The sequence below is a fragment of the Nothoprocta perdicaria genome, unplaced genomic scaffold (assembly GCF_003342845.1).
Source record: "Nothoprocta perdicaria isolate Ctin4 unplaced genomic scaffold, notPer1 scaffold_173, whole genome shotgun sequence".
In the NCBI taxonomy this organism is placed as follows: domain Eukaryota; kingdom Metazoa; phylum Chordata; class Aves; order Tinamiformes; family Tinamidae; genus Nothoprocta; species Nothoprocta perdicaria.
The window spans coordinates 1310715-1316947 of NW_020454905.1; positions in this window are offsets into that span (position 1 = coordinate 1310715).

A 6233-nucleotide genomic window follows, 5' to 3' on the forward strand; every position below is an offset into this window, starting at 1 on the left:
TGAGAACTCTGTTTAGCTACAGAGAAAGAGAATGGAGATCAGGAGATGGGATGTTACTGGCTAATCCAGAAAGACAGACTGATTTCTAAATATACATGCATTTTGACTGTTAAGACAGGAAGCTATAGAGCTCCTTTGTATTTGGAGGACAAAAATGAGAATATAAGGATAGTGACAAAGACAAGGCAAACCCCATAGCAGAGGTCAAAAAGACTTGTAAATTGGAAACAGATSAACAAAACTCTTTCAAAAGGAAGCCTTAAAGAAATAGAAATGCAATAATGAGGTGAAATAAAAGTAGAATTAAGTTCCAGCACATTTATATACTCAACGCACTTTGAGAATAAAGCAAGCCAAACCACTTAATTGAAATATATCAAGAGGAAAAAAAAAAAAAAAGGTTCAGATAAACAGTCTTGAAAATTTATCAGGGCACACTTCAGCCTGAATTCTCATGATTTCTAAGACCAAAGCACTCTCTCTCCAGRAAAAAAGTAGAAATTCCATCTGGTGAAACATTCAAAATAAACTGCCTTGTAGTAATGGAATTGCTGAGGCAAGCAGTTCTGCTAGCAAGGGGAGAGCACCTTCTTCTCCATGGTTAGGGAGYGCTGTGTTGGTGAGGCCTGAACTTAAGATTGTGCTATATTTACCATTGCAACAACTAGTGACAGTTACTTCTAGCTTCGTTATTATTTTTACAATTTATTTTTTGAAAGCTTCAGCTAAAATTGGACATTGTATTTTGATTTTCTCATTAAAAATCCTGTATTAAGAAAGTTTGCACTTTCTACACTTTAAAGGACAGCCCAACTCTTTGGATAASACTGGAGCCCAACTCACTGGATAAGTGTGAGAAGGAGGCTATTCTGATAGCAAATACAGCTGTTCTCATATTTTTCATGTCGGCACAACCAACAAAGCTTTCTAAAAACTTCAATTCACACTTGTCCTATAGAAAGTTCTTAGAAGATATAAAAGCTAAACTCTCTGTAAAATTATTTGTTATGATACATTAAGGACTGGGCAGAAGATTTTGATGACAGACAAAGGGAAAGATAAATTAGAGAAGAGAACATTGAGAAGCAGAAGCAGAAAACTGAATTGTAATTAGACCCACTGTCTGGCGKGAAAGAAGATTGGACAATGTGAGAAAAAATACCAGGTGATGATACAACWAACCATACTATAAGATATATATTCTTTTCACTCAGTGCTTGACTGTTATTCAAACACTGGGTATCTTTGGGATTTTACATAAGACTTAATGGGGTTAACAAATTACACAAATGAGTTTTGTTTCATAGTTTCTAATACTTCCAGGCACCAATACTTCCAGACAAAAAATAATGAATAAATCAGACAAGTTAAAAATTATTAAAAATACTTATTAAAAATAGTGATCTCCATGGGAATAGATATTAAGGAGAAGAAATTAAAATCATGGTGTCATCTAATTTTTTCCTTATTTTCAAAGCCAACATGTGTCTTAGTCAAGGCTTTTTCCCTCCCAGCTYACTAACATCTGATAGACCATGCAGTATCATCACACTGTCATTGTCCTCATCTCTCTAGCATATTTCTTTAGACATGAGCTCGGTATCAAGGTGAGAAAAAAAGATCTGAGCTGTGAAAAATGAATCCCTGAATCCAGCAGACCAAATAACTTTGCTAACCACAGTACCAAGTATGTAGTCAGACTACTGCAGAGGTTACAACAAGAGCCCTGCATCATAAAGCAGATGCATTTCTAGCCCAGGATGCAAATGGGCAGCAGAGGAATGAGGGATCAATGCTATAAACTGCCCAAAATATTGTTTTTCATATGTTATGCTTCATTTATCAAGTGTTCATTTGGACTGTGAATCCACACGCTCTTTACATTTGATCAACTGCCAGGTTTTCAATTGCCTAAAAAGATCAACCGCTTTCCTATCCTGCTTTTCTAATAGAAGCATATTTATTTACTACTTATAACACGCACTTAAAATATAATGAAAGAACAACGCAGAGATATTACCTYCCAAGTTATAGATTTCTAGATACCAAAATGAAATTATACTGTGAAACAACTAGATTGCGTAGGCTGGCATTGCTCTATCAGTATATCAAATTAAGCTGACTTTTCCAATGAGCTTCTAATTTGTTGGCCAAAAAAGGGAAAGAAAATGGCACAGTCTCACCATGTAATACTTCCCTCATTGCCAGTCTTCATCCAAGTAATTTTACCTCATAGTGTACACTGCCATGTCAAATAACAGTAGCTCATTTGGATTAGCTCCACTTTCTTGGCATTTTTCTAGACTATAATTAGAATGGGCTATTTCACACACTGTATAGTTGTTTTATAACAAACATATGTGAGACTTCTGAGATGGACAGGCTGATGCATTAGTAAGTGTGCTAACAAATTCAGCCAACATGTTGTTAGCTTTGCAATCATAAACTCTTATCTTCATTTGAGAAGGCAATGTGAATTTGCTTTAGACTCAGTAAAAGAGGATGTAGCAAAATCTGAATAACCTGTCTTACATTAGCAGATGTTTGAGGCCTGCTTCTCATTTTTATTTCCTCCCCAGGGAAAGGCACTATCATGCTAGAGGATGAAATGTTTGGTTTCATCCCTAGAGCACCTAACAARTGGCTTGGTTGACCTCCTCAGAGCCCTCTTCAGGACTCTTGATTCTCATGTTTCTGTCTTTGGTGCAAAGTAAATAGTACCTTGAGGTAAAATAAAGCCTGAATCATACAGAATAGACCCATATAATTTGGTTTTTCAGAGCAAGGGTTCCCTGAGTATTCTTCTGGATGAAGCCTTTCAATATTCATTTGCACTTACATACAAGACTACAAATATAGTCCTTCCTATTACAGACCCTKGCTCTGCCATTATATTTTAGAGATTCTAGCTGTCTTTTATCTATACTACCTTTCTGCTTTCATCCTTGTTCATCCCCAGAGGACTTGCTGGYGCAGCTGCTAACAGCTGTGCAGGCTCCCTGAGTGAAGAAATCTAAGCTCTTTTTGTTTTGTTTGCTTGTTTGTTTACTATCCCAATTTCTTGAGTGGGAATTGGGATTTCTCTGTAAATTCCTGCTCTTAAGTGCTATCAGTGGTTATTTCTTCCTGCAGTATTTCATCATTCTGTCTCCCTCCTGGGGAAATGCATTTCAACAAAAAAAATAGAAGATCTTATAGGGCCAGAATTAATTTGAAGACTGAGGGAAATGCCCMCAACATCAGTAGTCTATGAAGGACAATGTTATTTATACCACCTAGTAATAAGTACTAACATCTTAATTCTTTTGTGGATATCTCACTACCTCACAGCTGAGGTTGGAATGTGACTCAATAATACAGAAACTTTCTGACTCTTGAAATAACTACTTCAGTGGAGACACTTCTCTTTTAGTAAACAGCTTCACATATTCCTAGGCAACTTWTCATCAGTGAACCTACTCACTACCTTAATCTGATCTTCCAGATAAACATGAGTTTATCAAGACTTTATTTCCATAGTTTCCAACCTGAATTTCGTTTCATTGCTTAATTAAGCAATGGTTTTGTTGCTTCATTTGTTGTGTTACATAAGCAATATTTATTACTAATTTAACTCCCTTTTAGAATTCAATAACTTGGCAGGATCAGCCTCTGGGTTACAGTCAATATTCTTGATAATCAAGATTATTGTAAGATTACCAGTAAATTAAGGACATGGAATCACATCAGTGATTATGAATAAAGGCAATTCATAGCTTTCATTACAAGGATAAGCCCAACCAACATACAGCTTTGATCATGAATAACGGCACAAATAAGTAGTCTTCCCTCAAATAACAGAGGGCAAACATGACATTATGATGGTAAAACAAGAGAGGTCATCATTTTACACTAACACTCAAATTCTTTTATGTCCTGTCTGGTCACAAATTAAAATAATTCTACATCAAATGCAAATGAAAAGTCTGGTAATTTACTATGAAAATTCCCCAAAAGTACTTGTTAAATCTTTCCCTATGGATTATCCTTCAGAAATTTCTCCTATTTCCATTACAATCCATTAAAAAATCAGTAAAATACAAGGTTGTAAATGAAAACAATTCCATGTCATCTTGTCTATAAATTTAAAATAAATTATCATAGGTTTACAATGGAACAATCTCTAAAACAGGACTTTAGGTTGGTGACTCTTTATATTACCATGTATCTACAGTTCTGTGGCTTTAATAGTGGTTGTATATAACATGAAAAATCCTGTCTTCTAATTATTCCAGACTAAATTCTATCTATCTCTTAATTCCTATAGTTATTCTAGACTGTGCAGCAAATTCTGAAATGTTTTAGAAACCAAAGGAGTGGGGAAATGTTTCCTAAAATATCATATATATATATAGTAAAACACCATTCTAGCAGCGTACTCATTTTTTGGTGAGTTGTTTCATAGGGATGAATATAGCTCCAAGCTAATACTTTTTTTGATCTTTCTACTTAGACCTTTCCAGCTTCTTACACTCTTACCTGGCCATTTTCTTGCCAAAGCAAGAGTAGAACCTGATTTTTCAGTGATGCTGACAACATGCATCTCCCCTTAACAACGGTGGCTTTGATAAACATAATAAATGAAGACACTTGCTTGTAACTGTACTGAACACATGTAATTTCTCTTTATTTGGGCAAGCAGAAGGCAAAGAACTAGCCATTGGACACATGGGCAAGAGCTAAATCCAAGTGATACAGAGAATAACTACAGACCTATAGCTGTACCTGAACTGTACAGCATTGGAACAATTTGTAAAAGATCATATAGTTAAGAAAAGGATAAAAAAAAATAAGGGAAAAAAACTGCACTTATTAGCTCAGCAGAGATCTGCAGCAGCAGTATAAATATCCTGGAAGCATATAATAGTTAATGACTCAAAAAGTGAAAAAAGATGCCAGTTTTACTTACTGAATTAAGAATGAAAAGAATTCCCTATTCTGCCTGACTGCTATTAAACTAGCAGACAAGGCACTTAGGTAACCATAGAAACTTTACAAAACCTGCTAACACTAAAACCACTGATTTTTGCAGAATACTTTCATTTCATTAAAAAGGAAAAAAATAAGAAAGAAGAAGAAGACATTACCTGGTTGCATATCTGAGTTACAGAAATTACCAATTCTAAGGTTGGGAAGAGCTTAGATGATGCAGGAGATCAACTGACATATGGCATGAAGCAATGAAGCATCATACAATCAACTTGTTCACAATATCTGCTTTGATCTTACCGCATGAACTGGGATTTGCAGTTCCAGTGAATATTGTCCTTCAAGTTGCAATAGTTGTATGAGATCCTACAACAGTGGCAAGAAAGAAGAGCCGAGCACAGAGCCTGACACAAAAGATCTCAAAACTGCACTGTACAAGAAGGAACAGCTCAAAGCTGTGGGAAACCAGAGTTTATAACAAACATGGACACAATGCTCTTCCAAGAGGCACCACCAGAGCATCGTCATTTTGGATCATCCTTTGGAATTATAACACAGATTCCAGAGAGAATTCTACAATATTTTGACAACTGTTTAATTTGGAAGGCAACAAAGCACATATTTCATTTGTGAATTGAGAAATAGGCTTTAAACTTAAGACCTTMAACACCACTGTTAGTTACTTTTTTTAAAAGGCTTAAAAGGCATGGAAAAACTTTCTCTGACTTTAAAAGCATATACAGTGAGTATCTTTGTTCCTCTGCTCAGTCTCAACTCCACACAGGAGCTGCTATAGACTCAGTACTCTGAGATGTGCAGACAGTCTTCCAGATGCCACTGTGATACCTGAAATCTGTAAATCTCCTCTTAGATACTATGTATGTATTAGATGTTCTATAATGCTGATTGGCATTTCAACAATAACTATTTCAGCTTTTATGTGTTTTTTCAAGTACCTAAAATATGAAATTCTTAGAATCCTCTTAAACAATTCAGGGAACCTCTTCCAGTGCCTCGCTTTTACAATGCAGAAGGTACTTGAATTCTGCAGGTAAATAGGTAGCCAGCCCTTTATTACAACTGTGAAGTTAATAAGCCTTGTTATTAAAATATGGTTGATTGAATTTTCTAAGTTCTTTCCTTATATAAAGAACAAAGACAAAACAGTTTCAAACATTTTCCCCCTTTTCATTAAAGTCTCCTGTGGTGCAAGGTAAAAGCAATTTAATAAAGTCTCCTTCTGATGTTTACATCTCTAAAAAAGA